This window comes from Pseudopipra pipra, chromosome 3 (genome assembly GCF_036250125.1).
Source record: "Pseudopipra pipra isolate bDixPip1 chromosome 3, bDixPip1.hap1, whole genome shotgun sequence".
Classification (NCBI taxonomy): domain Eukaryota; kingdom Metazoa; phylum Chordata; class Aves; order Passeriformes; family Pipridae; genus Pseudopipra; species Pseudopipra pipra.
The window spans coordinates 77,778,045-77,801,336 of NC_087551.1; the positions used below are offsets into that span (position 1 = coordinate 77,778,045).

Below are 23,292 nucleotides of genomic sequence, written 5' to 3' on the forward strand. Positions count from 1 at the left end.
TCAGCTCTTTCATTGATTTACTATTTTATTATAGAGAAACCTTTTAATCTCTCTGAACTTCAGTTTACTCATTTGAAGTAGGTGAGTAAACAAGTGTGATTTAATTGATGTTTATAAAGCACTTTGATACCTTGTAATGAAAAACAAGACAGAAGTGATAAATATTCTTAAAGGTATGCTCTTTTTCTTTGCTCCAGGGTTCACAAAAAATCTATGTTATTGCTAAATTTAGGATCATCTGTTCTACTCATACTCTTTTCACAATCAGAATTGTTCAAAATGTTATAGCATAATGTATTTTCATACTCAAAACACCATTTTCACAAAAAAAACCACCGTAAAATACTGAGGGCATAATATGGTTCTTAAAAAATTAGTTTTTCATTAAATATTTCCCATAATTTCATGGCGCTTTTCTTAAATTCCAAAATCGACAATTCACTGTGTATTTACAGACTCCTGTATACCTATGGAATCCCAGTAGTATATGGCTCAAAGCATTCAGCAGAGAAATCTATTGACAATTTAGTAGTGGGGTGGACAATACAGTAAGAATGTGCCTAATAATAATATAAACCAGCATCTTGTGATCTGTATACACCAGAATAAATATATATGTTTAAAACCTGATATATGTAACAATCTCTCTATGTACAGCAAAGTTTTTGTTTTCTTTAAAAAAAGAAAGTAATAAGCTGGTTAAAATATTCAAATGTGCTTATATCTGTTTATGAAGAATAATCATTCAAAGTCACAAAGTGTTTGTTAGTCAACTAGAAATACCAATTCAAGCTTACCTTTGGATTTTGTGATCTTCAGGAATGCAGGGCAGGCACTGGCATATTTTCAGGTTTGACTTTTCCATTCCAGAGGACCAGAAAGTATTGGGTCTATTCCAGGCCTAATTCATATTCTGGAATGCAGTTTCTCCCGTGATAACCTAATTGCATAGTGGCAGAATACCACAGCCACTGGAGCTGTGGGACCAACATCTAATACTGTCATTTAAGAATGGACAGATCAATGAGACAGATCAAAACCTGTTCTTTCGTTCATATATGGTCCATAAAACCCGCTTCCTTGCAGAAAAATATGTAAAGTTTTCTTCTATAGTACTTAATCAGATCCAACGGGGGGTCCTAACAAGGTAAGGGGGAGGACACATTAATTTGCTGATCAGAGCTTTTTCTTAGACTTCAAGCAGTTACTTGCTGCTAAGGAACAGGACACGAAAGATAGTACCATCAAAACTGCATTGTTATTTCCTTGTAATTTCTATTGTGCTGACAGGGGAAGGAATATCTCTCTCAGGGATTGAGGGAGATGACAACTTGGAGAGGGTTATTAATTACCAGTTACTATTCATGGGTTTTCTGTTTAAATGTGCAGGAATATGAGATTTGGATGTGAAATCAAGCTCATATCTCCCAGGCAGCTGTGCTGCACTAGAAATACATAATTTAGAGTACTTCTACCTTCAAGCTCTTGCACAGCGTTTTAATGGCTCATTGACAAAATGATGAGGTGGGAAGAGCAAAAAAAATTAACTCCTCCCAGATGAGAATCAGAAAGAGAGATCATTCCTCTATTCATAAAGTTGTGCAGGGATACTGTTTTGCAAAAAACAATGAAGAAGGAGATTACAAGCTGTAGGTACTAAGTAAAAAATAAGTCACTATAGTTACTTTAGTAGGTTTCAGCTATATCATGTAGCACATGCTGACCTCTAGTTCCAGAGCAGACTGGGGAAAGTCAGCTGCAGTTGCTCACATGCTTACAAATCTAAACCTACCACTGGCAAAGAGAATCTCTCTATATGATTTGTGTGACAAGTGAAATAATTTTCATATCTTCCCTACTGCAATTTCAGTAGGTAGGAAACTGTGATCATGCTGAAGATCATCACATTTTGCTTAGAAAAGGTCATGCCGGGGGCAACATGTGAAGCATTATAACTTACATTTTGGAAAAGGAGCCAGGTACTCAGGGAGAAGTGATGAAACTTCAATCCCATCAAGATTCTTCCTCAAAAACAAGGAAACTGATACACTGCTCTGAAGAACTGTGGTTATAAGTTAAAAGCAGGCCACCACAAAGGGTCCAAAAACCAGTGCTTATTGTTATTGAAAGTACTTAAGGTTTTATCAAGACACAAAACATCAGTAGAGTTTTCAGAAAAAAAATTTCTCACATTTTGAAAAGATTATAAAGATTGGACTCTACTATGAAGCCTCCCTGTGTAGTACTGGGGAAAACCCCAAACAATTCCCTAATAATTCAACTTCAGTTATCGCATTGACCCTTTTCTTATTGGCCTTATGTATGATTTTTTCTAATTTGACAAATATCTCTATCTCAATACTAGTACATCTTTGTATTGCTAGTAACATCTTTAGAATGCTCAGTTAGACCTGTTCTTCACCTCCTTTGAATAATCATTTTTTCTTGCAAGCAGGTAAGTCATTGTTAGTGACATACATTCATTTGAGTCTAAATTTACCCTTTCCCATGGCCAAAATAACTCACAAGAAACATCAGAATTCATGTCCATATGCAGCTTATCTTGCATTCATTAACTGAAAAATATGATTATTCTGTGCAAAATAAGGTGATGATAATTTTTGTTCACAAAACCTGAAAATCTCAGAAACAAAACACCTATTGTTTGCCTATATTGGTACATGGCTTTTACTACATGAATGTGAGGTTGGAGAGGTGTTTTCTGATTCCTAACAGAGTGAAAAAAGATCTCAAGTTTTTGAAGGCTGGTGATAATAACTGGTGATGGTTCGTATTTTGCCACGAAGGATAAATACTGAGACCTACGAACATCTTTTGTTCTCTCTTCCAATTAAAACAAGTAGCTGATTCCTATAGAATTAGGACAAAACCTCATTTTATTGAACTCACTTTCCTCTCTTCTGCAGGAAAGAAATGATTCATACCAAATGGTAGATGAGATGTGAGTTGGCTGTGAAGTTTTCTGCAATTGTTTCTCAGGCACTGTACTTCAGTTGCAATTTCATCTACATAGAGACCATAGTGTCAAATAGAGGAGAACAAAACTTCTGGTCAGTTTTTAAAGTTAATGTTGGTGAATATATTGCTGTTCAAATGTACACTTTTACACTGTTTCTTCTTTTTCTGTGTTTGTATTACCAGTATTTGATAGCCAAACTAAAAATATAATCAACATGGTCTGCACTAAAAATGTTCTACAATTTGAAGAGCTTCCAAAGAGGTAAAAGGAGAACCTGCTTTTGATCTACTGAGTACTGGTTGGTCAAAGTTCTCCTCCATGTCCTATTGCTATTAATTAGTGATTTTTAATCTAATTTGACTAGGCACATTTTTCCTCTTGTTTTTAGATGTTGTCACAATAAAGAAAACTCAAAATACATCAGAAACATTGTCATTATTGTTTTCACTGTTAGAAATCTGTGTAGAAACTCCAGTACTGCTATTGGTGGATAACTGGAGGAAGGGAAGTAAGTCAATCCAGAAATTATGAGATGGAGCCATTCTCAAGGCAATCTTCCTATCAAACAGAAGAGATAATTTCAAAATTTCATTAATGCTCTGCAATTTCTTTGCAATTGTTCAGCTCAAGGAAGACAGGATTCATGACTGATCTTTAAGTATTTGTCTTTTCTTCTTAAGAAATTGTGTTGGAGAAAGTCCTTGGGAAGGGAAGGGACATACTATAAGTATTTAAAATATCATAGCAGAATCAAACACCATCAAAATAGAGAGACACAAATGACTTGTAGAATGGCCTAATTTTTGTAATTACATGATTAGACTCTTTCAGAGCCACTGATCTCTTCAGATATATGTGTAGGTCTATCGATCACAAATCGGCCTCACTGTTATACTAACAGATGCACAGTTATTAATCTTGGAAAGAATCCACGTTCCCTTTTTAGAGAGATCAGAGAAGCTAATTAAGGACGCACTTGTGTGGAGGAACTGCTCTGCCCTTCCTATAAATGGGCAAAAATTATGCCAGAATGCCAGGATCTGTGAAACAAATACCAAGAAAAATAATTGTGCCATACATCATAATCTTTTCATTCTTCTCTGCTGTTTTAAGCCAATATCCTTCTCAGATTACATGTTCAGTGTAACAAGTGCATCTCTGCAAATGCATGACACCTGCTAACTCTTCTCCTTCCCTTCTCAAACTTCTCATTTACCAACCTTTGTTGAGTGCTCCAGTGGGTTGACACAGCACAATTCATGCCAAAAGCTGCTCTCTACAAGGGCACTAATATGAGCTGAGCAGCAATATGAGCCAGAGTTATTAAACCACATCCTTAGCAGTGTCTGGTCTATTTGGAAATATAAATAAATAATGGGGAAAATACAGGAAATCTGTGCTCAGATGAGATTAGTGTTCAGATTGTTGGGGTTCAGTTACTGCCAGGAGCTATATAATGTACAAAACACACTATTTGTCTATTGATTTTGCAAGGTAATATCTTAGATTTTTAGCAGACTTGCCTTGGCGAACAATAACAAAGTTACATACTTCATAAATTAACCAAATCAAAGACTGTAAAACTCTTCTTGTCTGCTTTTGAGATTTTGACCTATCCTATCCAAATAGGTTATAATTATTTTTTTTACCATACTTAAACCTGTTAAAACTGTTTTCATACATGATTCGTATATTTCTTTGGAGATGACTCCTTCAGACACTTAAATAACAAGATGAGCCATTACCAACCAATAACTAGATTTGTGCTGAGTAAACAACAAAATCCCCTAGAAAAGGAACATAGGGGTACTTTTTACCACCATTTTGGTCATTTAAATGTTGGCAATGTTCACTTTTTTTTTTCCTTTTTCTCTCATAACTAGGACTAACTTTAAGAATATGGAGGTAAATGATTTCTTGGACTTTTAAAGATCCAGGGATGCTCCTCCCATAAACATCCTTTTTCTCTGTAGTATATTTGAAGGACCTTACTCCTCCTTCCTGACAGGGTAAGGATTTCGAATCATCCATCATGTACTAAAAGTTCAAGAAGACATTACACAAATTAGTCTTGTTGTACTACACAACTGCTATAGTAACATTTTCAGAATGACAACAGTGTCCTACATTGCTTTTTCAATGACTGAGGTTATGAAATTTCTGGGATATCAATGACATTTGTATGGTAAAGGCTTTAAGATATCTGAATGTGTGATTAAGGACATAAGTAGATAAACTGTAGCACTTATAATGTTGGTGTCCTCAACAGGGGAGGTAAAAAGTATAGTAGAATGGAAAAGACATATCACAATATTGGAGATCAGGATTGTAAAATGAGTTCTCAGAAAGAAGAACAGAGGAATTGCAGGTGTCATAGGATAAAATAAGGCTTGGTTTCTCAATTTTATTCAAGATCTTCATTCGCCTAAGGTTGATTGTATTAAACTTAAGACACAATAACCTAAAAAAATGAGAGAAGAATGGGGGACTATGGCTACATTGGAATACCAGCTTGGGTGCACCTAACCCTGAAGCGTATGGTAAGTGATTTTGCCCATAGAATCCATGTTCCTAATTCATCTGCTTTACTTAGCTCAAAAGGTTATAAATTCTCACAGCAGTTTCTTTTGTTTTACTAGGAAGTAGAAGGAAAATAAGAAGAAGTAAAGGCAGGGAAGCATCTAAGGCAAGATTGATTTTGGAGTCTGTAATGGCAGGTTTATTGATTCTGACTCATGAAGTATGAAGTTATAGATTCGTGTGATGTTACAAAGCCATCTAAAACAGCTACATAATGTCACACACTACCCAAGTATTGGTCAATTAAATTCTTGCTTTATATCTTTTGGCTGTTTAATGTACATTGTAGACATGATTTAACAGCTGGATCAAACATTCAGCCTCCTTTATTTAAGTAGCAAACAATATTGTGTACTCTACAAAAATAGGGGCATAAAAGCCGTCTGATTCTCCTAAAAATAAGATTTTGACATCAAAAATAAAAAGAGAGATGGCAGTGGTATTTACATATTTTTAAACATTTCTAGTTAAATTATTCTATATTGAATAAAATTTTTGCTGTACTATAAATAAAAAAATAAATGTACTATTATTTCTTGTGCTTGTTGGTGCTTTGTCTGGAAGGATAAGTTCAAATAAAACTCAAAAAGACGTTATGCAGGAAGAAGAAAAGTTGTCATAGGTGGTATTTAGTCTTCCAGAGAGATTTCAGTTAAGCATCATGGTGACAGATTTCCAAGAAAAAAATCTTTTAGCTTGGCTTATCTATAGACTTTAGAGTGAATGGAGAGAACAAGAGTGATATTTGAGTCTCAAAGTAAACTGTTTGCTGTTCGTGTAATTTAGACTTTGAGTGTTTTTCTTTTCTCTGGCAGTAGAGCTGGCCAGATATGCAAATATTAGCCAAGATGATCCAAAATTCTCATTCTCTATTTGACTTGGGGTACAAAAGTGTCTGTAATGCTTATATCTGACACCTCTAGAAGGTGATATGAATACAGTAATTTACTATTTTTTTAAGTGTGATGGCTGTAGGGAAAAATGTTTTAGAAAACAAATGAGACAATAGAGAGTCTTCAAAAGATATTTTTTTCTACTACTTTTGTCTGAAGCAAAGTAGACTCTATGGTTCCACAAACATGAATGGGATGAATCTCTACAAGGCCCTTTAGAAATCTGTATTCATGACTGAGCACCACTGCACAAGTCTCTGCCCTGTTCAGCTTGTTAACATGGATCTAACCAATGTGGCTAGAGTAGCAACAGTCAGTATATAAGCACTTTTTACAACTGGACAAAAATTATTTTTTCTTATACTAGTAAATATTTCTCTCTACTTATGTTTCTAAAAATGTTTACTGCAGCATTATTTTCCTATTCCTGTGCATGCACATGTACACACACAAGCACACAAACACATAGGCACTCCTCTGAATACAAAAATCTTGAGGTAACAGTTTTAATACAGAGAAAATATGAAACTGAGAGAAAACATGAAACTGAGAGAAAGCTATAACTTTTATCCCTATTTCTTGATTGAACTTGGAGGCCTGAAGATGTTACAATTACTTAATTGATGTTCCACAGCAAACCTGAACAATTACATCTAACTCTTCTGTGCCCCTGTCTGGTAGATTTGAGATTTTCAGTCATCTTCACATTACAGGAACAATCATGGAAACTCTCCTGATGTATCAGACTGACTGTCTTCATGAGGACCTTGTTAAAACATAACAAGGCCTTGTATATCCAGGTTTCTTTCTTGCAGCAGCTGGAATACAAAAAGTGAGTGTGTGACATGGCCAGAACCTGCACCATGAGTTCAGATGTGCTTGTGGGTCCCCCAGTCCAGACGTGATCCAGAAACCATGCTTTCTGCATCTGTGGTGTTCATAGCCTAGCAGAATAAAAATTATATTTGAGGGAAATGAAACTTCAGAGGTAGCAATCAGCATAATTACATTAAAACTCCTACTTGACATACAGGTCATAAATAGGTTTGTTTACAAATGCATTCCTGAAGCATTTAATTTGGCTGTGTAAACTCCATGGCACTGAATGTGAAAATCTTCAGGCAAATTGTTCTCTATTCCAACAGACTTATGTGAAGATTCATATCCATATGTATTGATTTTCTTGTCTAGTGAAGTCCCTTCTCAGCAAAATGTTACCACTATAGTGAAGTGAAGAAATGCTAAGATTTTGCAGAGCAATTATGTGGATTTGTTGACTAATTTGGAACAACAGATTTTTTAATTGTCTTAATTTGAATATGACAGGGTAAGTGGAACACACAAGAATTCCCAAAATCTTTAAAGATATATTTTTTGAATGAGGTCTGGACAGATACCTATTTAATCTTCTTCAATTTGTCTCAAGGAAACATGGATTCAGATTTATTAATTCCTATCTCTGCATCTTACATATGTTTCATTAGGCATCACTGCTCCAGAGAAAGAAGGAACACTGTAAGTTCCTTTTAAATGGATTGAAAAACAGTAAGTAGTTTCTGAGTAAATTTTTTACGTTCAATTCTTCGGTTAATGGATTTGAAATCACTCCTGCACTTCACTGCCATCTGATGAACAAACTTACAAGATTCTCATTGCAATTTAATAAAGAAGTTATTATCATGTAATTTTTATGCAGGAGCAAAGCAAGAACAATATTTACATGATGTTTCACGAAATAAAATTTGCTCACACCAACTGCTGAACTTGTGTCTAGCTGTTACCTACCACAACATAGACTAATATAGAGAAAGAGATCACCTACAGGAAAAACAAAAATTAATGGGTCATTGGATGAAAAATTTTTTATTAAAAGTGATTTTTGATATTTGAGATATCCTACTGGAGGTGGGTTAGGTAAGTGAGGACAAATACATGTATCCAATGAAGAATGTGTTCATTTTCCAGAAAAAAAAATACAATTTTTTGCTTCCTCTGTAACCCACCTATCTAGTGTGGACCTCCCTAGTTTTTTTCATTAAATTATGGTAATTAAAGTCACAGTAACTATGAAAACAAGTTTGGAAATGAAATTAAAATTCTAGGAACATGAACAGAACTTAAACTAATTTGCTATTTTCCTCAAAAATTTCTATGAAAATAATCCTTCAATTTCAGTAGAATCTGAAGACGACAAGAAAACCCAGAGAAGCTGAAGAAAAGTTTGGGTCAAATTCTCTTTTTCCAACTGATTTTTATATACCTTTTTTGGGCCTGGTCCTCAATTAGTGATATGAGTGCATGTGAAGCTGAGAAAATTGTCACATCTTATTCATTTCCTGTTGCTGCACTTCCAAAGCATATAGATTGCATTGTTATCTGTATTGCTCTTCTCCTGCTGAACCTGATAGGTCCTGTGTGAGGCCATGTTGCTCTATGTGAAATGGAAAAACAAACACAGCAGTCATTCACTTCTTTTTTTCCCTGGCCAATAAAACTGAGCCAACTCACAGTGGGAGCATAGGTATGCAGTGTTGAGCCTCACCAGTAATAAATATTAATTTCTTGGATGTGAAAGGAAACTGAGAAGGAACTGGATCTGTGAACTACAATACCTCCAGTGGTTATGGTAGGAGTGGGCACATTCTTCACTCAGAGTTGTACCTAAATTTGAACTCTGGCACTTTTGTAGTCTTGCATGAATCTCAAATAACAGTTTAATGTTATATACCATGAACCACAGTTATAATCTTACACTGAAGGCGAAAAGGAAAAAAAATATATTGAAAGAAAGTTATCTTTCTGGTTTGGGGATTTTTTTAAACACCTGAATAAGTCAAATAAATGTTGTAGATCAGGCCCACAGTTTGCGTAAAACAGCTCCTCTCCATTGATTTCAGTTCAACTGAGAATCTGGCCTAGTAATTTTTAAGTCAAACAACATAATCTGATTTGCATGAAATGTTACACGCAAGAATGAACTGGGAAACACGATGTGGGATCCTTTTATTCAGCTTTTTAATTACTTCTACATAATTCTACAAGGCAGAGATTATTACATTCAGAGGACAATATTTGATCCCCTTTGGTTAATTTAAATCTCATTTGAAAGTTCCTGTGGGAGAGTTTTGGATCAGAATGTCTGACACCACAACTGTATTTACACCAATGACAGTAAGAGCATTCAAGATACATAAGACAAAATAAACAAATATAGTTTAAAAATCAAAATACTATTCAACAGCAAGTTACACACATACATTTGCTAATTTTCCTCTTACAACTCTTATGAGGTAAAGAAAGACTTATCTCTAAGTTACATATGGGAAAACTCAGTGGCAAAATGAATTGCTCACTGCTACAGCAAGGTCATTTTCAGATGTAAGTTTGAAACTTGGGGGTTTTTAGCTATTAGACATTATGTCCCTCTTCCAATTAACTAGAGGTAGGGTTTCTTCACTTAGCAAAAGAGAAGGAAAAAAAAAATTCATCTGTTCTTTCACTTTCCCAGCATTTCTAAATTATTCCCTCTATACATCATTCATTAATTGTATTTCTGTTTCTGGTAGATTTGTCTTCTTCACCTGTATGTCTTCTCCCTCTTCTACTGCACACAAAAGATGATTTCTTATGATATATTTTCAAAAATAAATGAAATTATTTTCTTCTTATTTACAAATATACAGCAACAAATATAAGAAGACTTTATATCTGTGTGAAGACAAATAAAATGATTAGAATTATATTTTAAAATGTTTAAGTGTTCTTTAGATAATGTCTTTTATTGTCCATATATTTTTTTAATTGTTCTATTTTAAAAGACTTTATATACTGGAGTAGGAGCATGGGCACCTTGGAATAATTTTTGTTCTGAGGTATGTGCAGACATATTCCCAACTACTTGACTTTTGTCAGACCTCCAAACTCTTCCTTCTCACACTTCACATCTACTCTAGCCTATTTATCTTTTGATGTAGTTCCTTTGCTTTACAAATATGTGACATGAGTGAACACTATAGAACTTACACATTTTTCAGCTGCATCGTCCCAAGTAGTTTAAGATATATAGTCTTACAATTAGCCAAAGATTGCCATCATGCTCAGGCATGTCTGTAGAATAATAAGCCAGACTTCTATAAAATATTTTCTGGATGGTAGAAGCACATAGGTACCTTGACAGCAGCCCTGATAGACAAGCTAAAGCTCAGAAGAGCTGATAAAATAACAGTGGACCACAGAAGGAAAATAGAACCTTTGGAAATACTTTTAATACTTGTAAGAATACCGTAAAAATGAAAGCAAATTACAGCATTTTTGAGAGCAACTTGACTCTTACTAAAGGTTGCCACAGCTGATAATTTTCCACAAAGACTTAAAATAAAACAAATAATACATTGAGCAGATAAGCTAGCATGGCTGGTGCCCAGGAACCCATTGTGAGATCCTTTGACTTCATGTTCTGGTGTTCGACCAAGAAAAGATTCACACAGGGCAGCCAAGAACTACATTACCCAGCAAATTTGGAGATTACACAGAAACCTTAGGTGGTCAGCTAAACAGAAAATGCTATGTAGGACAGCTCTGCCAGCATCCAGCAGGAAGAAGCTGCATATGGGAGCTCTATTAATAACACTTTTTCTTTTATCACAATTCAGCAATGAGGACAAGACAAATAATGTGTATCTGTGTGAGTATCTGTGTGCTGGGTATGCAAACGGGTATGCAAACATTTAGTTAAGAAAAAGTTCTTTTGGTGGGATTCAATTTGAGATCAAGGCACTTAAATCTAGGCGTCTATCTTAAGGTCTCTCTATTGCTAGTAGAACCCTCAATGAACATCTTGTCAGTAAGCTTGGTGGAGATGAATGATTCTGCTACATTTAAGTTACATTTCTATGTATTGTTTAAACATAGGTGTCTGGAGGCACTTTAGGAGCACTGGAATACCTAGTATCCATCCGGGTAAATGATAATTTAGTTATCATGTCACATCTGTCAGCCCATGCAAATGCATTGGACACATAGTACACTGTTAGTCTCTTATAACTGAGAATTTACCTGAGCTTACAGTTCTAACACAGGATCCTTGGAAGACACGTGCATTCCTGCAGCAGTGGATGGAAGCCAGGTAGAAGAAAAATATGTCTTCTCAAATGGTTCTGGATGCTTCAGGAAAGTACCCTGGACTCTTTCAGTTGCTTCTTGTCACATTTTCCCATTTTGCAGCTGTTGCCATGCAGAGTGACATTCCCACCAAAGGTGACAGGAGTACAGGGCTGGGGGAGGCAATGCAATAAGGAACAGGTCTGTGATTTTGTCTTTCTTTGTCTCCATCACAATACCTTCCCTGGTTATGCATTTCCTTTTAAAGGTATGTTGTTCTTCCCAGTCCATTACAAATATGTCAGAAAATTATTCTTCTCTAGGTCTACTTTCTAGTCTCTCTGTTAGAATAGATAGCTGACTTGTTAATAAATCCATCAGCCTACCAATCTTCCTGACACCTCTGTGGAGATATAATTAAGAAGTCTACAGTCCATGTACAAGAGCATTACTTTTTCTAGATACAAATAACACCTTCAAATTACTGAAAGTAAATATTTTAATTTTTTGGCTATTTTTATGTTTTACCTCATTATTCCCATTTTTAAAAGTGAAAGACGGGGGACAACAAAGTATATAAAACTGCTTTCTATTTTAGTGGGAAGGTCAACATATTGAAAAATAACTTAGATTTCCTGAAAGACATTAAAAGATAGAAAAGGCCAAATTTGAAGACCATGTGCTTCTTTTAGTCTTTTTTCCCCATAATACAAGTCCAGCTAACTGAAAATATATTGGAAAAAAAAAAGATTCTACCTCCAATCAAAAAGCACATGTAACATGGTAAGAAAATGTGGTATATAAATACATTTTTTTCCTTTAGGATCACATAAGATAACTCAAGTCTTAATAATGGAATCTGTCTCACTCCTTCTCTTATTGAAATATGAAAAAAAGATAATTAAAGTGAAAACTAGGCAATAAATGCTTAGAGAAGTATGAAAAATACAGTAAAACTACCTACTTTTACTTTAATGGAGCACAATTTTATCTTTTCATTCAGCAAAGGATATGAAAAACATATAAGTGAAAGGAAAGCATATTAAGACTGAAAACAATTTTTATATCTAAAATTTGCAGCTGGAGAATTAGAATTTGGCTTAGTATTAGCAAATTGTTTATTGGTCTTAACACTAGTGATAGTCCCAGAGCATCAACTGTAATCAGAGATCTGTTTGCAAAGCTAACTCATTCAATTTATTAATTTCTTCCCCTTCTCATAAAAAATAAAAGCTTTCTCTATAGCTGTTCCTAAGTCTTACTCTTATAAAAATGTGATTGCAGTGAAAAAAAAAGAAAAAAAAATAAATAAAAAGAAAGAGCATAGAGTTTTAGACTGGTTAAATTTCATTTTAAAAATTTAGCTGATCTGAAGGGACTTAAGAATATTATTCCATTATAAGTTGACCAGAGAGTTATTTGGAAAAAAAGAAAACATATCAAAAGTAATTTCATAACACAAAACCAATCAGGTAGTATTGTGAGAGTAAGCATTTCTATTATCATTCTCTGCCCTTATCACACGTTTTACTGCTTGTATGGTCAAGGATTCCTAAGCTCAACACATAAAATGAAGTGCAAGAGCTAGTATGTTATCAGAAGATATTATCTGAAAATATCTGTCCAACAGTCAGGAGGGGAAAAGAAAGTTAGCAGCAGGGAACTGGATTAAGGCCAGTGGTACAAATAATGAAAAAAGGGTATCCCATATACAGGCGTCAAGCAGCTTTTAACTTGTCAAGTGGGCTGTGAAGGCATCCTTACAAATATGTGTGACACACTTATCATCTAAGGTCCAAAGTGCATGGATGTATCATGGCTTGCGGTGAAATAAGAAACCACAGTTCTTTTCCTCACAGGCTTACACACATTTGACTGTTTCCAGGCTGGAAAGCAGAAGCTGTACATCTACAGCTTCCCTAACCCCCAGTCTGTAGTAAAACGCTAACAAAGCCAAGAGCAGAATGATGGCATGTGGGCTGATGAGGGAGGTATGGCTAGGAAGATATGGACTGGTGCCTACACACTCTCTGCTGACTGATTTGCTTGAAATTGACTTCAACACCATCTCATTTGGTTGGCAGCAAAGACCAAGTTTTGTCTGCGCTGAGAGTACTAGTGTGCTTTCAGATCATGTATTTGATAAATCTCTGTCTCCATATTTGCACAAAGATCTTCAAGCAAGCACGTAGCACTACTGAAGTTCACCAAAATCTATTCTAGGTCAGCAGATAAAGTGAGGCAGGCAGAGTGATACCTGACTCAACTTCCATATATACATATACACATATATACATACACACGTAACATGTACGTATATGTTTAACTTTTAAAGGTAAGGGTACAGCTTTCTGTTATTTTTCAGATCCATTTCTGCATTCTATGGCCAAGACGAGTCTGTCAGATGAAAGGAGGAATAATTCACAGCCTTTTAGCTGGTCTTACAGGGGATTTCTTTCTTCCATTTGAATGTCTAGTGATTGGTGAACAAGCCTCTGCAGCTCAGCAGAGAATCCTCAAGTGGCTTCTGGTGTTATTTTGATGGTATTAAGACAATGGTGCATTATAGCATGATATGCTGGGTTTTTTCTCTGAACTTTTCCTTTCCTTCTGAAGGAATGCTCATGCTTTCTAAATCAGAATAAGTCTTTTAACGTAGAATAGAATGTGTCAAAAGGAATCTTTCATTTTTTCAGCTTTGAAACTAAATACATTGAATGGAGTTGTAGTATTTTTCAGTGACTGAAGATTTGGGATTATGCATTTTTCTTTCAGAAAGCAAAATGCTCTTCATCAAAGACATTTTTACAGTAGTATATTAAACACAAAATTAGACTGTTTGAAGTAAATCAATTATCTGCAGATTTGGCTACATAATAACGTTCAATAACAAAACTGGAAATGGTTAGCAATATCATCTTGTAAATAAATATATAAGACAACATGTTGTTTATCTAAGAGAGAAATATTATATGACTTGAAATAAAAAAGGTAAATGTGTTTAATTAATTAAAAGAGAGGGTTTAAACTTCAAACCAGAGAATCACTTTAAACAACATTCCTAATAATACAGTGATATAAATGTCAAGGAAAGATATATATTTTTTCCTTTCAACTGTGAGCAACATTTTCACAAGATAAGATGTGAAAAAGACTATAAAGTGGGAATAGTGTGTCTAGGTTCAAATTTATGATCCTGAAAATCCACATTCAGCTGATACCTGATTGTTGGATTGCCAAAGCATATAGACATGTTAACACTTGAAATTAACATTCCTCAAGTGCCTCTGCATTCCCAGTATAGGCTCTATTTTTATGTGTCAGAGCAGCTTTACATCTCTCAATCAAAATCTAGAAAGCAATTTTTTCTCTTCTTGAGTCCACTGTACACCTGTATTAGGCAACTGCACTACAGAGAATGCAGAAGTGGCTGCCATATTCTTTTAAAATACAGCCACAGGAGGAGAAATCCAAGGAGGAAACCCTTTCACAATAACTCACTCTGCGCTGTAGCCAAGGCATAAATCCAAACGTGACTATGGAAGCATTAGAGAGACTACTTTAGTGGGATAAGGATGGAAAGTAAGGACTTAAAATTTAACATCTATTTAAGGAATCATTACTTTCTTACATTTCAGACTCATTCTTTAAAAATGTTCTTTGGAAACGAATTGGAGTCCAGGTGTCCCTAACCTGGAGCAAGTGCCTTAAGGATTAGAGAGAGTTCAGCCACACTCTTCGTCTTGCTCTCTGAAACGCCAATCCACCCCAGAGGAGCTCAGGCTGGCCCTGCCTAGCCTGTTATTTGCTGCTTAAATTCCCCCCTGGTTGCAGGACCTGTAACTCTAACACCCTTGCATTGCTGAAGCTCCAGTATCCTCATCCATATCCTTCAGTGTAAACATCTGAATTATCAGAATTACTGATGTAAGATTCTTCATCTGGCTGTAGATTTTAATTAAAAATCTAGACTATCTGAGTGTATTGTCTTGCTAAGATCATATTTTATATATTGGGAATTCCAAATGAGGAGTTGTTTCCCAGCCCATCTGTGAATCATAAAGGGATTTACCTGGGAACCAGGTGTTACTTTCAAACATATGTTAGAGCTTAGATTTAAGTACATTACAAACTTTATTTTCCATACCAAAGGTGTCCAGATTTTCATGCCACCATCACATGTGAAAAAGATCAGTCTCAGGCATGCTTTAAATTCTATCTGAGTATCAGGTTAGAGAGAATTAGGCAGTCAGAGTGTCAACCTGCATGATAAAGGACATTTTTTAAAGCTTTAAATTTCATCACACAAGAAAAATAGTTTTCCTTTTGAATCACTTTCAGGCTTCTTTTTTTTAAATTTTGTATCTGGCAACAGCAAAAATAATAAATAAATAAATGCTTCCTTACTGATCAATTCCTAAATCAATTGAACATTTCTCTAATCATCTGCACATTTAATGAAATAGGTGAAAATGGTAATGAGACTTTAGATGGTACTAAAAAATCAGCAATCCTCCTTGCCTGTGAACTTAAAAACCTGACCAAATGTGTACAAATTTTTCCCTGAGAAAAAAGGAAAAGATAGTGAAGAAGAATTTATGTTAATTTGTGAATAACTACAGATATCCCACTTGTGAGTGGGTGCTGCTTAAGTTTAGAAAGAGCATCAGCTTAGCCCTAATTCATCCCCATGATTGGGAGGCTATTTTCAGGTATACTGCTTTGTTTATTGTGTTTAACACTGACTTCATGGAGGGTATAATACATTTCTTCCGCTAAAAAAGATTAACCTTCTTCATTAGAGGTGACACAATTCATACATATTGGCAACACTATAACTGTAGTATTATGATATTTATGTGACAGCATTGCATACAAAGGAGGCATAATACAACCTATATAAATGGCCAGATGATGTTTCTTTTCTATAGTAAGCTGCGACTCACTCTCATGACAGAGGAAATGAATATACAAATGAAGGGTTTGCCTCTGATTCACAACAACTATGCAATAAATACTTCCCTGGGAATGTTAAGTGTCAACAGACATGTATTTTCTATAAAATTACTGTTTCATTTTTATGGAAGACAGATCCTCCTCTAAGTTCTTCTAAAAATTGTCAGCATGTGTCTGCTTGCTTGCTTTTTTGATGCTTTTTTTTTTCTTTCTTGCATACAACGACATTTGTGAAAGATGCAAGTGATGAGATATTAATAAAAGATTATGAGACTTCACTGTAACTGTGTAAGCTTAGAGCATGTTCTTTCTGTCTCTCTAGCTCTCTAGACACATACCACACACATACATGTATATACAAAGATAAAGGCGTTATAAATAGCAGATAAAAGCAACATAAAAGCATGTATAAACAGGATCCTGGAGACAATTCCAAGAAGCATCAGTTGTATCTATATAGATATGCCATAAAGCTGTGAGTCTGCTTTCAGGTTCTGAGTGCAGTAAATTTATATCCACACTATGTATCTTATTGTCAAAAGGCTAGATGTTTTTCTATTGATCACAACAACTTTGTGTCAAGTTGCATGCACCATGATATACCTAACCTATTAAGTCAACTTTGTCTGCACCATGAAGTGGCAATAAAAAATATTTCCAATTAAATTGCTTTATCTTTTGCAACCCACTCAAAAAGAAGGCAGAACAACTTTTTAACTAAGGTTACGTAAGGAACAACATTTCCTCTTTTTTGTTGTTACACTAATTATTTTTCTGTTGAATTCTTGGATATGATTGGTAATATCTCAATAAGGGAGAGTATACTGTCTTTCTAGAATACACTTGGAAAGTTTATGAGGACAGGAAGCTCCAGTTTTGCCTGGCTGTTGTCAGCAGATGTACTTGCCAATGAAACAAGAATGAGTAATGGGTTGCTATTACATATCAGAGATTTGGACGTGTATCCAAAGAGAGAAGTTTTAGGAAAGGGATAGTTTTTGCATTGTAAGACTGAACAAAGTTGATGGGGACAAATGGCAAAACAACTTATTTATTAAAATTTGGCTTCTAAAAATTATGTGCAAGCAAGTAATTGACTGGGAGATGTTTCTGGTCTGGTCTGATTCTTGGCACCTTTTTACCTACATATGGTATAATTAGTGAATAAGGACTGTCTGCCAGTATTCCTGGAGAGTTCAAAGTAAGTTTGAAGCTTTTGTGTTTGGACACAGATAATATACAGGTCTTTAGGATGGTTTAAGTTGTCTCCAGGCAACGTGCTGAAATAGATAGAGACAATCAGGACCTCATTATATGACTATACTAATAATAGAAATAGTAAATACCTTGCAAACCAGATTCCCTTATCATCTGCTGACTCCTCCCAATTTTTGTTAGACTCACAGAATCATGGAATAGCTTGGGTTGGAAGAGACCTTAAAGATTATCCAGTTCCAACCTCCCCCCGCCATGGGCACAGACACCTTACACTAAACCAGGTTGCTCAAAGCCCTGTCCAACCTGGTCTTGAACACTTCCAAGGGTGGTGGATCCTCAGCTTCTCTAAGCAACCTGTTTCAATACCTCACCACTCTCATAGTAAAGAATTTCTTCCTAATATCTAATTAAAACCTACCCTCTTTCAGTTTAAGACCATTCCACAGTCCTATCGCCACATGCTTCCTCTGGCTTTCTTTTGAGCCCTCTTTAGGTACTGAAAGGCTGCTATTAGGTCTCCCTGGAGTCTTCTTTTCCCCTGGCTGAACAATCCCAACTCTTTTAGCATGTCTTCACAGGAGACTTACTCCACTCCTGCTATCATCTTTGTGATTTCATTCATTTACTCATTCATTTTATATTCTCCAAATCTACCAGCTAGATGTTGTTTAACTTGCCCTCACTTTTTTTTATTCAGATTTTAATGTCCTGGGCCTCATCTTGTTTTTGAAAGGCCAATTATGTTAACCAAAACCCAAACAATAAAAGTAGATTCAATGTTAAATGCAAATGTTGTTCTATTGATATCTACACGCATCCATATTTTTTGATGTTTCCTGGGGAAAACAGTGCTCCTCATTCAACAAAGTAGGCAAGTCATAACATTCTCCAATAACCTGAAAGCTTTGATGTCATATTTGAAAGATCATGGAGAATAGGAGAGGTGCCTAGGACTGAAGGAAAATCCATGCCACTCCAGTCTTCAAAATGGCAAGAAGGAGGACCTGGGAAAGCACCAGACAGTCAGCTTCACCTCCATCCCTGGAAAGGTGGATGGAATAGATGATTCTGGAGGTCATCAGAAGTGACTAGTTGTTCTGGGTTGGTAACAGAGGAGAATGAAGTATAAAGTATGGCTTAATTTTTCTGATGAGTGGATTTACTTTTATCTCCAATCTTTTTTGTTTCTTTAAGATATTTCTTAATGTACAACATTATTTTTCTAATGAGAGACAAAAGTTGAAAATAAAAAATAAGAACCACTTCAAAACCTACTGACTTCAGTAAGTTTTAGGCCAGAGATATCAATAAAACAATGGGAAAAGACTGATGAATAAAGCTCATTCAGAGTACGGTGAGAAAATTCGGTTCTAAAAATGAAAGATATTTTTCATGCCGAGATCTCTCACTTTTTTCCACGTATATATTTGCAACCAGAAACATTGCCAAGTATTGTCCATCTATCAAACACTATTAAAATGCAGGAATTCTAACAATTTTTTACAGATGAAAGCCTATAAATGGTATACTACAACATAGAGATGTTAATCTAAAGATGTTTTCAATATATCAAACCATGGGTCTGATAAAGAATCAGGCCTACAGGGGAAATAAAGTCTTGAAAAATAGATTACAAATATTACTACTGTTCTATCTTTGAATAACCACAGTGTACATATCCCCAACGTGTATCTGTGTTGTTACATCATTGTGCTACGTTTACTTCTAGGAATATCAAGCTGGAATTTCAGAAACTAGAGTTTTCAAGCCAGTAACATGAGTAACAGAGTTATTCTTTCTCATTAGCAATATGTGTATAAAGGAGTAGATAATTAAACAAATCAAAGACCTGTGCAGGGAATGTTGGCAAATTTAGCACTATTTGAACAAAAAAAAATGGATTGTGTGACTATTTTCTAGTAACTAGAACTGCTAACTCCTAATCTGATTAGCAGTTTGAAAGAAAAAGAATTTTTAAAAGACCTACTCATAACTGCTTAAAAATAAAATATCTTTTAAAAGATAAATACAGTAAACTAATGCCATACTTTTTTTTTTCTGTCAGAGTAGTTTTTGTGTGAATTATTTGTAATTTTCATTATCTAAATAACAAGGTATGAACAGTTTTTTTAAAGTCTTGAATTTTTAGCATATGTGTATGTTTGGGTTTTTATCAGCACATTGTATTTCTTTCTAATTTGATATGTCAGTGGTTTATGTAGTTATAAACCCAAACAAGTTATAACAAATATTTATTGTCTTGGAAAACATAATGGTATTAAGAAGTCTTTGTTACCTTCCTTACTTTAAATAGATCTTAAAAGTATGAATTATTCTTTTAATTGGTAAATTATTGTATATTCAAATACAATTACCATGAAGCCAACATATTACAAGTTATGAGTCTGAAAATTAAATGCTTCTACCTAAGAAGTTGAATGATTAATGTTAAATTTTTTTAATGTTCCATGATGCAATACCATTTCAATCCTATTTCTGTAAGTCTAACACAATATAAAAGCAGCTTCTTCTGTCCTCTCATGTTTGGTAAAACCTGAATTTGTCAAAGATATCACTAGTTTTAGTGAGATCTCTGATGGAGAGGAAGTCTTCTCAATATTTTTATTCCTGCACATACCTTTAAGTAAACAGACAGTGGTGAATGCTGTTTAGCTAATCAGATTCCTTGGTCATTCATTTGGTGTTTTGTTGTTCCACAGATTGTTCCACAGAGGTTAGTTTGTTCTGAATACTGGAGAGCCTTGTGCAGATTCAGTTGGGGTTGTTCATATGCACAGAAGTGCCTGTGTTTCCCTAAGGGCTGGACTGCTAACATTTTCAATCAGGACATGTGAGAATATTGCTTTTTCATTTTCAACAAAGATATTAAGACAAAGTTTCCGTATTCAGCAACATTAAAATTGAATGTCATGTTATACTCATGATATTATTAGACATCAAATATTCCTGGTAAACAGCTGGCATACTCCTGGATTGCACATCTGGTAGGTGTGGATGAAACTCATTAGAATAAGTCTTCCATAAATAATGTGCCAAAGCTTTGATATAACAAGTGCTTATGCCTGATGGCAGCCATTTACTGTTTGCCAGTTCAAATGTGCTTCCAGTGTTGGAATTCATCCACACTGGTACTTGAAATATTGAGAATGAGCTCACTACATTTTGGAGGTGAAAGTTGAAGTAAGGGAGCTATATACTCAGCTGCTGTGAGCTGTAGCAGCTCTGGGGGAGTGAGCAGAAGTAGTTAACTTTGCAGCTGAAATTTTTACCTGTATGCTTCCACTTTTAGCCGGCTTAGTACTAAATTAGGGCATATCATTCTAGAGAAGTGACCTTGAAAAGAGACATTCCCTTAGAAAAAAAGCCTAAAACAACAAGAGAGGAAGGACTTATATGTCATCATAGAACAACAGATTTGCAAAGAACCTTGAGGAGTCACCTACACTATCTTTCTGCTCAGAATGTATTCGCTCCATTCCCAACGGATGGTCTACTAATCTGTTCATTAAGCATTTATCATTAATCCCAGTCCAACATCATCAACAGAAAGTAGTATACATAGCTCCCCCGTGTCCCTTACCCCAGATGTAGGGAAATGTCTGACAATTTTTGTCTTGATAGGGCATGTAAGCAAATGATTATCATCCTTTCTGTTTGCAGATGAAAGAGAAGTGTTCAGCTGAAGTGCTGGCAAGAGATTGAAATATTTAAATCTTCCCATGATTCTAGTGAAATAGGACCACAAAATAATAATTTAGATTTTTTTTTTGTGATTCAGAGCTTAGCCTCATCTAAACACTGATCAAAAGGAAGCATTGTTCCTCCAGACATTTCATTATAATATATTCTAATTATTTTCACTTTATTTCAAACATGCTGCCTTTTCTGTAAAAAAATCTGTTCTTTTATGCCACCACATATATATAAAAATTGGTTTCCCAGTACTATTAAATGTCTCCTATATTTGCACTGGCAATGACAAAAGGCTTATAGAATTCAGTACTTGGCTCTCAGTATGGACATGTTAAAGAAAAAAAATCTGAACTGAAATGTGTAACAAATACAGAAAAGGCACTTAATATCCCTAGACAGTATTTCCAGAGACATGTAGATTGTTTAGTAACATAAACAAAGAGATTTAGGTTCATAGGTGATTTGGGCATTTCCAAAAATTTTATTTCACAGAAAAACCTTGAGAGAATAATTTTGGCCTTCAAATGAAATACTTAAATTAGATTTTAGCTGAATCATAATCAATGATCAAAACCTTACCCAACTAATTTCTCTTCCTAAATAGATTCCATGTTATCTATTTCTCTGCAGAGTAATTTCTTTTTAGGCCTTTATGCCGTATTGAGCCACAGTTGATCAGAGTATCCTCACCTGTGTAAATGAACTCTAAAACAGTAAAACGTCACCTTCATTGCACTTTAAAAATAGATATGAGTAGCTTAATTTTTTTGCTCTTTTTTGTATTTTCATTGTTGTTGATACAGATTTTGTATTTATTTTCTTCTTAATTTTTTTTCACTTTAATATCACAGTCTTTATCAGGATGACCTGAGACCAGAACTGACATAAAAGGCACATGCTCATTTAGAAAGATAAGAGCAGCAAAAAGCACGTTCACCAACATAGAACAGATTTTACTCATTGACAATAATTGCTCCCTATTAAGATTGGCAAGAATGATAAATCAAATGGATTTTACTGGGACATCATAAAATTAACAGAGGAGCATAGGAAAAAAAGTCTGGCCTAGAAAACAGGTGAGAGCTAGAGCTGCTTGATATAGTAGGCATCTAATACAAATTATCTATAACCCAAAGTTGAGAAGTATGGAGCAATGTTCATCCTTTGACTTGTATCATCAGTTATTTTCTGTCTTTAATTTTGATTTCATGTCATGATGGTGACAAGTTTCTATGTTATCTCCCCTGTTCACTGTATAGTAGAACAATAGAGAGGAAAGAAAAAAAAGTAAGGCGTTTTTGAATTAATGGTGTTAATTTCTCAGTCTCCTTCCACTTAAAACTCAGCTGAAAAGGAAACACTCTTGTGGTGCTTACAGTAAGAGTGGTTTCAGGCTCAGAGAGGCAGTGTGGAATTATAGGTTTACATATGTGCTTGCCAACATATCAGTAGTTTCTGGTTCCTTTTAATTCAATAAATGTTCTCATTTACAGTTAGTCATAGTTTCCCTCTAATACATTATTGTCAGTTAATACTCTACAGTTTAAAAATAAGAAAGATACTGCAGAACTGCTGCTTAAGATTATTACAAGCATTCGACGTCAACTCAGATATACTGCCTGTGAGATGAACAGCAAAACTTCAACTGATTTCAAACAAACCATGGTTAGGCCAATGCCATAATGTACTTCAGAAAATCTCAGCCATCAGGCTTTGTCTTCATCTTTTTGAATCCCCTGCGTGACTACAGAAACCTCATGGTATGGCAAGTCAGCTGTAGCTCAGTCTGTGATCTGATGTTGAGTAATGTTGAATGGAATATTAGTACAATAATAAGGAGAGCAAGCACCT

At 35.0% G+C, this 23,292-nt stretch overlaps 1 protein-coding gene across 5 annotated transcripts in view; it reads left to right on the forward strand.

Annotated features, from left to right (window-relative positions):
• The window catches only part of EPHA7 (EPH receptor A7), a 194,448-nt gene extending 177,660 nt beyond the window's left edge, over positions 1-16,788 (forward strand). For all 5 annotated transcript variants that reach the window (XM_064649940.1, XM_064649946.1, XM_064649948.1 and 2 more), the window contains one exon: positions 1-16,788. This exon is cut by the window's left edge. The gene's annotated coding sequence lies outside the window, so the exon portion shown is untranslated.
• The last annotated feature ends 6,504 nt before the right edge of the window (positions 16,789-23,292 follow it).